General features: G+C 31.8%; 1 pseudogene; it reads right to left on the bottom strand.

Moving 5' to 3' along the window:
* LOC125347570 overlaps positions 1-12,325 on the bottom strand; it is a 173,273-nt pseudogene extending 160,948 nt beyond the window's left edge.
* Between the last annotated feature and the right edge of the window lie 299 nt (positions 12,326-12,624).

The raw sequence follows: 12,624 nt of genomic DNA, 5'->3' as shown, positions 1-12,624 counted from the left end.
TATGATCAATTTGTTACGTACTTAATATTTGAATATAGCACAATACTGCTTTATTCTATTATTCATATATTTTCAATTTATGTATTGGACATTTTCAAATGGTTCCTGAACACACTTGTTTTTTGGGTTTTCATTTGTGTTTGTATGTGGACTCATTTCTTTATTTATTTTATGTAATGATGTTCAATGTTAATATTTTACATATCCCCCATATCCCTATGAATCAGTCAGTTTATTTGGCTCTTTTAGGAAAACAACAACAACAACAAAACAAACTCCATTATGAGCCCGGCCTGAACTCGGTCTATGCTTTTAGTAGTTAGGGTGTCCTTCCTTTCAGATTCTCTTATCTTAAAGTATAGTTATGAACATTCTTTTAAATACATTGTCTGTATTTACTTGTATCCTTAGTGCAATGAATTCATAGTAAGGCTTAAACTCTAATCAACTACAAATGTATCATCCTAAACTTCTCTGTGTTTGATTTGTGAAATCACATTGTGAGAATGAGAACCCTGGCTCCAAAGAAATCATCTACCATCTGTACACTCATTTCTAATAAAAAAACACTGCAGATTTGTAAGTGGTACCCATTACCCATAAGACCCAACTTTTCTAACTAGAATATGTATATTTTCTTCATATTTAATGTTATAGACTTAATTATTTTCAGAGATAGCATTTTCTCCTACTGCTTTGTAAAAAATAAAGCAATAAAACAAGAAATACTCATATACGTTAATTGAAATTTATTGTTCTCTAAAAATCATTTTCTTAATAGAACTGACACTTGAATATTTCTCTTAAATACCTCCAGAACTTATTGATATCTGTGGTTTCTACTTATTTTTTTTATTTAAAGTTTTTTCATGGCTTCTACATTCTTATTTTCCTTTTGGAAATTTTGCATTATTTTTCTGTTAAGTGTTTTATGGTTCATTGATATTCTGTAATCATTGGGTATAGTAAATTTTTCTGTAGTATTTCCTTCTAATTTTATTTATTTGGTTTTTATATTAAATTCGAGCCTTCTTTCTATGCTAAACAAGGCAGATACTTTGTATGAATCTTAAGTAGGGATAAAAGGTTATTTACTTCACATTTGCCACAGGAATATATCATGTTTGCTTTAACCCAAAACAACACACACACACACACACACACACACACACATACACACACACGCACGCACACGCGCACACACAAAGATAAGAAATAGAGTAACTGTGATTTAATGAATTAACTCACTTGATTTAAGTAGTCATTTTACTATGCATATATATATATATATATGTTGAATCATGAGGTAAAATTAATGCTTGTTAAGAAAAAAAATTAAAACAGAGATTTAATATATGTTGAGTCCACTTGAATCAGGTTTCATTAATTTTGTACAGAATCCCCCCCCCAAAATATAAAAGGTAAATTATATCTCAGCTGAAAAGCCTAGTAAAACCAGTGTAAGAAGGTAAGACTAGAAGCAAAATTTATTGGAACTAGAACTTTAGTGTTGAATGACAGAGTTATATCATGGGATGTAATAGTTATTGTCTTTAACTGTAATAGTTGTAGAAAGAACATGAAAGACAAAAGATTGCTACTGCATTTCAGCCTGGTTAAGATCCATAGCTACGTTCTGACTATCTAGTTTATTGGGAAGAGGAGACTACTTCCTTAATCAGGCCATTTAGGCTGTCACTGGCCCAAATGTCAGTTTCGAAGCCTGAGTATCATTTTGCTGATTGAAGGCCTGTTACCAGGGCAGCAGGCTTGCCATTGAGGACACGATTTTAGTCTCCAAACTCACTGGTGGAAATATGTGGACTTGTGCATAGAACCAATTCAAATTAAAGAAAAAAAAAAGCAATGCCTAGAGAATTTTTTTTTCAATTAGTACTTTGGTGTTTTTGTAGTTATATTGAATTGTATATGCATTTAAATGTTTTTTTTTCATTCATGTTATTTTTTTTACTGATACAGAAGGTACTAGATTGTACATGCAAGATTCTTTGACTTTTCCATCTAAAACCAATATTAGAAAAACAGTAAAATTATACAGCATTCTAGGAGATCTTGTTCTTGTATATATAAAAGAAAGCACTAAACTTGTTCTACAGTTGGTAAAATAATTCAAAACATCCCTCTCTTTACTGGAAATAGAAAAAATCGAGGAGGATAGAAGTAGTAAGTACAAAACTTTACTATCCTATAATTAATTTATACCACTCAAAATATATATCCTATTTTTTCTTTTTTATTGTAAAGGTTATATACAGAGGAGTAACAGTGACAAAAGTAAGGTATTGAGTACATTTATTTTTAAACAGTGTCACCTCTGCCCTAAGGATTTCACAAGACATCATAGAACTTGAATGTTCACTGCGGCAAAATTTCCAATATCAAGATATACATCCAAGTGCCCGTCAGTGGATAAAAAGTTTAAAAATGTAGTGTATGAACACAGTGGACAATTATTAAGCTATGAAGAAAAACAAATGATGCCATGATACTCCTGAAAATTACAAATTTACTACTCATTTTAATTTTTTTCCAGTGTTTGGTTGCTTTAAAGACTTTGACATTGACTGAGGAGACTGCCTTATACAACAGTTTCATTTAGATATTTTCTTTGCAAATCATTTCTAAATTATTTTTTCTGTAGCATTTTCAGATAGGTGATCCTCAGTGAATGTTAGCAGATGTTTCCTTTTAAACAAACAACCATCAGAAATTTAACATCTATTTAAATCTTAAACTGTTTCTGCACTACTCAGAAATGCATCATAAGACACCTAAATTTTGTACTTTATACTTATTAACAATTTTCCCACTTTTGCAACTTGTGATGGTTATGAAAATGTTCCTTCCTTTATTAAAAAGCTATCCAGGATGATGAGTTTCTATAAACACATACCCCAGCTAAATCACTTACAGCCATTGCATCAGAAACTATTTCTTCTTTACATTTCAGCACGGATCTTGTACTCTGCATAACTTTTTTTTCTTTTAAGGCTGCTTTTGGGGACAACACACATTCTCACAGTAAGATTGTGTTTTGTTACATTACTCTTGGAATTGTGCACATAACCTACAACTTAGAGTTTATTCTTGGTAACAATGCTAACAAGAAAATTTACACAAAAGCATATTTTAATATTAAATAAAAAGGTAAAATGTATTGATTTTATAATCTAAAGCATTTCAAACATAACAGCACACAGAGGTGCAATATTTGAAGCTAAATTAATTATTTATTACCGTAGTCAAAATGGAATCATCTCTAAAATGAAGAAAAATGGGGGGCCCTTTTTCTCCCTTCAATAACAAAATTGTTCTATTTTTCAAGTGTGAAATCATGAAAAGTTTAGCTTAGTGTGCTCTGGATAAATTAATAATCAGTATTTACTTTCTTCACAAAATAACCAACTTGAAGAATTACATCATTCAGAAACCTTAATATTAATGTTATGAGTCATAGATGCACATTTAAATTTACAGCTAAGTAGACAAATGGAGATTTAGCTGTGTTGAAACTTGAATTACTACTGATAATGTTCACATACAGATGTAGGTACAGACACAGATCTTTCATTAAAAATAAGTTAAAAGCACATATTATTATCCACTGCCTTAACCCTTAAAATAAGGGGTGGAGTAGGTTGAAGGGGAATGCAAATGTTGAAGGGATGAAACAGATCAAAGTGCATTGTATAAATTAAGTGCTTTGTTAAATGGCAAAACTAACAATAACAAATGCTGGAGAGGATGTGGCCAAAAGGGAACCCTACTTCATTGTTGGTAGAGATGTAAACTTGTTCAACCACTCTGGAAAGTGGTTTGGAGATTCCTCAGAATGCTAAACATAGAGCTCCCCGATGACCCAGCAGCCCCACTTTTGGGCATCTACCCAAAAGATCACAAACAAGAACACACTAAAGCCACCAGCACAACAATGTTCATCACAGCACAATTTGTAGACGAATGGATCAGGAAAATGGAGTACATATACACAATGGAATTTTATGCCTCTATCAGAAACAATGACATTGTCCCATTCATAAGGAAATGGAAGGACTTGGAAAAAATTATACTAAGTGAAGTGAGTCAGACCCAAAGAAACATGGACTCTATAGTTTTCCTCTTCGGGAATAATTAGTACAGGTTTAGGCTAGGCTAGTCACAGCAGAGGATCACAAGATCCCAATAGTTATGCCCTTATGAACACATAAGATGATGCTAAGTAAAATGAACTCCACATTATGGGAACAAGTGTTATATCGCTTTGTAATTACTTTCAACATGCCATGTTGAAATCGTAGTTTTTGTTGTTGTTCATGACCCTCTTGTATCCCCTTCTTGTGTTTGTCCTTGCACTATCACCATATCTCATCTGAGTACCCTGGGAACTGTATATACTGGTATTAGAACTAGGGAAGTGAAAGAGAATATCAAAATCAAGAGACAAAGGATAAAAAGACAAATGACTCCAAAAGCAATACTTACAAAACCATTTGGTGTAAACCAATTGAACAACTCATGGGTGGAGAGGGAAAAGGGGAGTGGGGGGGGGGAATGAGGAAGGAGGTAACAAATTGTACAAGAAATGTACTCACTGCCTTATGTATGAAACTGTACCTCCTCTGTACATCACTCTGACAATAAATAGGTAATTATTTTTTTAAAAAAATCAATTTTATATCTTACAAAATGAAGGAAAGTTATTGAAGAAGTGGTTTGAAGCTTAATGAAATTAAGTAATGTTTCATATAAGAACATGGGTCATATTATTTTACACCTAGTAACCATTAAAATCATGCTATAATAATATTGAGTAATATGGCAGACCACCAGTAAATATATATACATATATAAATATATATATAAATATATATATACATATATAAATATATGTACATATATAAATATATATAAATATAAATATTTATATATGTACATATATAAATATATACATAGAGAGATTTCTATTCATTTACATGTATTTTACCAAGAATAATTGTACTGTATGATTTTACTAGTTAAGTCAACTTCATACTTTGCTTTAAGTCAAAACATGGTAAAACATAAAAAATGCAAAAATGATCACCAATTTTCACCAATGAAAATACAATATTAGCTTTTTTACAGAGTCTGACATAGAGCACACATGTAGAAATTTGTTGCAGATATGATTCTCCTGAGAGTAACATCCTTTCTTAACTGTGTTTCGTTCTCTACATAGTGACACTAGAATGGAATTAGATTCAGACCATGACATTATATGAACAACTGGAATTCTCTCTAATGTTGCCATTAAAAATAGCAATAGCACTTTCTAAATTTTATATATTTTAGGAGAAGTGTACTGGCAGTGTTCCTCATAAGTTTTCACACACTACTGTATTATAGGATATCTTATCTTACATTAATAGGTCTCAGAATCATTTTATTGGTGTTAAATTTAAGCAAGGATTCTCCCTCCTTACTCCTGCCTCTCATCCCCTGCCTCACCTCCTTTCTTCTCTTCGTTCTAAATTGTTTCCTGATATACCTCAGCATTGGAGAAGTAGTGTTCAAATTACAAAATAAACAGCCGTAAAACATAGTTATCACTATATTATATACCAGATCAATTTGGCTTAAAAGCATGCTAAGAAGCTAGAAACATTGACGGTTGAAGAGGAAGCTATTATAGCCAGAGGACAGAAGAATTTATGGAGCCTTTAAATGAAGGACTAAATATTAAATGTCAAATATCAAATGGTCATAACAACCTTTGCAGTAAGGCAGGGATACTTATGTGAAAGGTTAAGTATGTTGTGAGTGGCAATATTTGATATTATCAAAGAGCCCTTTAAAATGTTGAAATTATATTCTCATATTCTCCTGTATTCTAAAATGGTGAGCATAGCTAGCAGCTGGGAGCTTGGGGTACTGAGTCTCATTCAAAACACTGTCCCTAATTTCACAGACGAGGAGATTTACAACAGGAAGACACAGGTTTCAAAAGTGAGCTCAATAAACTAAGTTCATATCCAATGTCAGGTTGTATCAAGTGTCACTTTATATCCAATATCCGTTTCTATCCAAGTTCATCCTCTAATGTCAGTTCTAAGTGCCTAGTGAAATTAGAAGAGCATTATTTCATTACTTTGACAAAGAATCATGATAAAACTGAATTGTTTTGACAAGGAATTTTAACAAAACAACAGGGAAAGATGATTAATTTGACTGATAATTTCCCTTTGACCAGAAGCACTGCTAATTCTAATGTTGAAAGTAAATGTCCCATTACAGAAAGGAAGATTGCAATTACCATGATTATTTTTATATTAGACAGAATACATTTGTGTATGTGTCCCTTTATCATATAATCTAAAATAAACTTTATTTCAGTATCTAAGTGTTGTTAAATTTATATCATAATATTTCATTTATGTGATATTAGGAAAAATGCATCAATATTCTTTTCTACTAAAGGAAAAAGTTCATTTTCTTGCTGAAAGATAATTGTATCATCAAGTGAAAGCAGTGCTTATTTATTGTCTATCTGGACAGAGAATGTAATTTAATATGTGCATGTATGCTACACTGAGAAGGAGTAAATTGGTTGGTAATTTTGGTTGTCCCTTTGATTGGCTTGAGAGATAGCTAGAGCATTGGTAAAGCATGCTTTTGGAATTGTGATGGTATTTTCAGAGAAAACTGGAAGCTGAGTAAATCTGAAGGAGGGCAGTATAGTTGAATAAGTAGGTTGAAGGCTCAGATGGCACAAAAAAGCAACTTTGAAAATTTCTACCTTCAAGGCTTGTGGTTCTCCAAGGATAACAGGGCCATTCAGTCTCAGCATGGGGTGGTATTTTTGCTTCTCTCCATTTATGAGACCTTCAGTTTCTTAGCCTAAACAATGATCAGTTTCTCTCTCTTCTCTATCCGGCAGACAGACATTGTGAATCTTCTTAGTCCCAATGAGGATGAGGTGCCAATCTAATTAATCTCTTATAATTAAAGATATTTTATTCATTCTGTTTGTCTGGAGAATCTTAATTAATATGCCTATTTCACTAAATTAAGTAGTTATTATAATTACTTTATAATTACGTCTCTGAAATTGTCCAGGTTCATGTTAATGTTAAAAGAAAGTAAAAATGATTTATTTGTGTTATCATTCTCAATGGCTAAACCTTTCTTCCCATTCTTTCTAATAGCCTTGTTTAAAGAATAAGAGAAAAATTAAGAGTTTACTTGTTCCTACTTTTAGTGGAAATGTTCTCACACTTTTATTATGTAAGAGATTGATGTTTAACTTTTAACAACTATAAATATAATATGTATATACCATATTACATACTTTGTAGAACCTAGAATTTTACCAGAGACTATCAATTTATGAAAATTATATTGTGAATATTTCATTTTTCTAAAAAATATCTCTTTTAAAGTATACTTTAAATTTCATATATCCATTGGTTTATTTAGGACTATTTCTGGTATTTATTACCCCACTTATTACTTTGAGAGGTTTTCTTTTCCTCTGAAATAAATTTTATATGACTATTTTATACTTACTTTAATGTTTCCATTAAAATAATTTTTCTCCAATATCCTCATTTCGTAGATACTTAAGATCTTATTTATTTTCCTTTCATATAAAACTATTACTGCATTCTTTATTTTGGTGTTTAAAATACCATAATGATTCATATTGTAATAGGTGGGTTTCAAATCCTGGTTAGTCTCTACAAATGCTATCTTCTTTTGTCCTATTTTATATGATAAACACTTAGCTACAATCTCTTTCTGACAATTTTCGAGTGTTAATTTAATATTGATTATAATTTTACTACATATATATGTACTTGTATATGTATCTACATAAATAACTATGTTGAAGCAAATTTTTATTTGTAAGTTTCATTACATATGTTATATATATACACTTAGGAAGTATATATATACACTTAGGAAGTATGTATATATGTATGTGTATATATATATATACACTCAGAAAAAGCAAGTTAAAAGAAAATCATTTCCTTTTTTATTTATATGGTAATGGAATGTACTCACTAAATAGTGAGTAAAAGCAAAAAATGAGGAAAAAGTTGCTAGATACCAGATATTCCATTCAAAATCATGCCCTCATTGACCCACTTCCTCCTAGTAGTCCTCATATTTTATATATCCATCATTTCCCGATATTTTCCTCAATTATGCTCATAATCAGAGCACTTATAGTCCAGTCATTTCCCCATATCCAAATATCTGAACATTGATACATTGGAAACACATGGGACATCAGTGAAAATTCGAGGATGACAGAATAAACAGATTACACAACCAAAGCAAATATAGGCAAATTTAAATCAATATCCTATTACCATTTGATATCATCTTGTAAAGGTAAGTATAAATTTGGGAAACACACTATAATAGTATACAAGTTATGGGATTTTCTCACCTGGCTAATTGATGAAACTAAGATTATGTTGCCAACAGGTTACCTACTTTCTCTAGTAGATTATGGTGATTTGTAAATATTTGTATTTTTCTAAGTATTAATTATGAGTAATAGATGTAGGTGGTAGAAACAGTTTTTGTTTAACAACAGGGGCTCAGATTACTAAGGGAGGAGAACTCTGGGAACAAATCAGATTCCTCCAAAGTATGCAAATAATGAATCTTTTTGTTAAGAATGCCAAGTTTAATTTAACATTGCTGTGGCAGTGTAGTTCTCTCCAATGTGTATTTACTTGGGACGTCGTGCCAGCTTTCTGGATGACTTCCAGTTCCTACTGAGATGAAGTCTGGCTTGCCTGAGAAATGATTCAATGTATTCAAAACTAAAACACAACATAAACATCCATCTGAATAGACTGAAACTACTCAGAACTATTTGAATGATGAACTTTGGTTCAGTTTCTAAGAGTAATCATGTGCTTTATTTGGTGCTTATTATACCATTTCAAGCCTTTTCTTCCTCCCCAGTGAACATCCTTCCTGTTCATTGAATATCATCTGTATTTACTCTATAGAAGTGACAAACAATGCTTGAAACATCTGGACCTGTATTGCCTGATACACCACCTAGCATCACAAGTTGATTTATTCCCTCCATGTACATTTGACATTGCTTTTCTCCATAGTACTGAAAAAAAAATGCTTTCTAAATGTTATCTAAGCAAATACAAGGAAAAGAAAGTGAATAACACTTTATTTTTTTGAGTAACTTGGGAAAAACATAGATTTTGCATGCTATCATAGCATAAATACAAACAAAAATAATTGATTATCCAAGGACAAAGGTTATGGACATTCAATTTCCTTTAATATTAAAATATCATACTATTAATTTTAACTCTAAAAGCTGATCTATGTTAAATTTTTTTGCAACAATTCTGGACAAAGAAAAAGAGAGGCTTAATGTTTCAGTACATAATATTTAAACTTATTAATATTTATTAATGCTTAAAACATATTAATATTTATCTATATAATGACAATGTCATTATTTTACATTATATATGTTATACATTCACTCATATATTAATTAAAATAATACGATAAAGTATGCCATATTGTCTTGACAAGATGTATATGTATATGTGTATATATATATATGTATATATTAACAGTAAGTATGATTGTCAGATCTTGAAACTGAGACTTGAAATCGACATTAATTTGGTCCATTACATGTACAAAAATAGTGCTTTAGAGAAATTACTGAACAGCTCACATCAGCCCCGGTTTAAGACTAGTGATAAAGTTCTTCTTTCAATGTTACTGGTCTATGCAAGGTTATTTCAAAGTCATCTCAATAAGAAAAATGCTCATGCTCTTTTTCTGGGAAACTCAGTGAGATCAATGATAATATTTGATAAGCAAAATATTATTGAACCTGCTTCTTTTCTGAATGTCAAAGAAGTATCAATTTAAAGTATTTTGATAATTTGTCTTAAAATATATTATATGCAAAACACTCTATCATTTATAGTTATAGATCCATTAAATTTTATGAATAAGGACATGAATTTCAAGTAAAGAACTTTTTCTTATTTCAAATAATAAGAATAATTTCAAATATTTATTGAATTTTAAATATACCAACTTGAGATTTTATTATTAAAAATTGATGCGTGTTACCTCTTAATCTAGATTTACTCAATGTCAAATAAACAAAAGAGTATGATACCATTGAACCTCAGGGAGTAAAATAATAAAAATCAAAATGAAGCAAAAACTAATATAAAACTATTACAAATACAGTTTTACTACTCTTGCTATTTGAAAGACACTGACCTGCATTCAAATAGTAGATATTATCCATAATCATGTATACATAACAATGGGAACAATGATGTTGATTATTCTTTGCAGTATCTTCTCACAAAAATGTTGAACCAAACATTATAAACCATAGTATTATGAGAAAAATAACAGTTCAGTTTTGAGTCTGGGAAAATTATGTTATGATAAACACTTGTGTGTTTGATGCCCTGGCTTTGGAAATAACTTTATTTCCTGCTGAGAAAATGAGAAAATGTGGTTGATGATATCAGATTTGAGGCTCACATTTTATATTGATTTGTCAGACTGAGAAGCAGTAACTACAAGCCTAGGAGACCCTGCTGCTCTGCCCTTCTGGCTTTCAAATAAGTCCTCAGATAAAGAGTAAATAGTAATATAAAATAGCAAAGACTAAGGAAACATTATATGAAACAGAGACTACATCTTCTCTGGTATAAGATACATCAGTGTCCTTGGAATATTTAAGATGGAATAAAGAATATGTCAATTAATTTGAGTTTAGTAGATATCGTTTTAAATATTAGATATGCTGAAATTAGTAATGAAAGTCTACATCTAACAGACTTTTGTTCTGATAGGCCTCACCTTTTAGGAATGCAATTTCCTGAAGGAGTAAATGTAGTTAATGAAGATTTAGCTTGTCACTTCTACCATTAATGCAATTCGCCTATTCTAGTAATTGTTACTGGTTTGAAATAACAATGGTTGTATTAAAGATGCATTAAATGTACTAAATCCTTTCCATGGTGCCACAATATAAAACCATTTTCAAGTCATAAATTGAATCTATATGGCTCCATACATGCAAAAACCTTAGAATAATAGATTCTTCAGTGATTAATTTATTTTCCCAATGAATTGCAGTCATCAATATCATGTCTCCAATATGTATTGCAATGCATACTAAAAGTTTCATTTTTCTTACTGTGTGTAAAGTTTCCGTCAGTATTCCAAAGAAGATTTATGCAAAAGATCAATCACAGAGATTATCAGACATGAGTATGTTTTCAAGACATCAGTAACAAAAAACAAACGAGCAAACAAACAAAAACACTTTAGATGTAGAATTACAAGTAATTTACTCCATAAGGTTGTTTGGATGATGATTTGTGCATCCAAACTAATGATCCCTGATCTTTCCTGAGAGGCAGGAAAAGAGAAGCACAGAGGAAATGCTATCATTCACAACACGTTGACAGGAACATCTGCTGAGCTGCAAGGCGGCCAGGCAGACAGGTTGCACCTGGGACATCTTTAGAGTGATGCATTTACAGAGGTTAAGATGGAATCGGAGCTTCTTGTTGAAATCCTATACATCAGGAACCTGAGGCTCTTTTAGATGATCAATATAGAGGGTGCTATTCATTAGTTCCCTTGTACAATATCTTTCAATACAAACATTTAAATGACTTTAACTTTGCCTACTAATGATTTTATTCATTATAAAGCGATCTAAAATACAAACATACATATACAGGATTTTATTAATATATACACACTAACGAAAGTATAGTACATTTGGGGAAGGACTCCAACATGTAACTTCTCTGAAAAACGATGGTATTGTTAATCAAATTAAATGCCAGAAGCAGAAATAGTTTTTGAGGGAGGTAAGCAAAAGGTGGGCACAGGACAGGAATGGGGTTGGGTGAAAAATGAAGTAATCATAGTTGATGTACAGTATGTAAAAAATGAACCATGGTTAGGTGATGGCTGTTTCCTCCTGAAATCCTAGCTATTGAAATCTTCCTGAAATCCATGGAAGGGAAAGTCCACTCTACCTGAGTGTAGGGGACCCTTCATCCAACTCTCCAAAGAGGAAGACGTAAAGTTGTACTTGGCTGAGCTCCTGCTGGCTCTGGACCATTTCCACTGCCTGGGCATCATCTCCAGAGACCTGAAGCCTGAAAACATCCTCCTGAATGAAGAGGGGCATTTGAAGATCACAGATTTAGGCCTGAGCAAGGCGTCCATCTACCACAACAGAGTTTACTGGTTCTGTGGGCTTCATCACCATGTTCACCAACAAGGAAAATCAAGTCTAGAGACGTGGAATCACAACTGGATCCTCCAATTAACCCATTTAATACGCGCGACATGCAGAAGTAACATCATAAAGAACCACACACACTAAAGTAGTGAGATGTTGTTGTTGTTTTGTTTTGTTTTCCTTTCTGATTAGCCGTACTTGTAGAGAGCGACTAAGATGAAATCCATCTTCCCAAAGATCAAAGGCAGGTCTGCAAAGTTTTCTCCAAGGCTCCCTTGCCACCTTCTAATTTAAGCATATGTTAAGGAGACAATTCATAATCTTTG

The sequence above is a fragment of the Perognathus longimembris genome, chromosome 3 (genome assembly GCF_023159225.1).
Source record: "Perognathus longimembris pacificus isolate PPM17 chromosome 3, ASM2315922v1, whole genome shotgun sequence".
Taxonomy (NCBI): Eukaryota; Metazoa; Chordata; class Mammalia; order Rodentia; family Heteromyidae; genus Perognathus; species Perognathus longimembris.
Note: the sequence above shows the minus strand (reverse complement) of the source record. Positions and strands in the feature narration are given on the sequence as shown.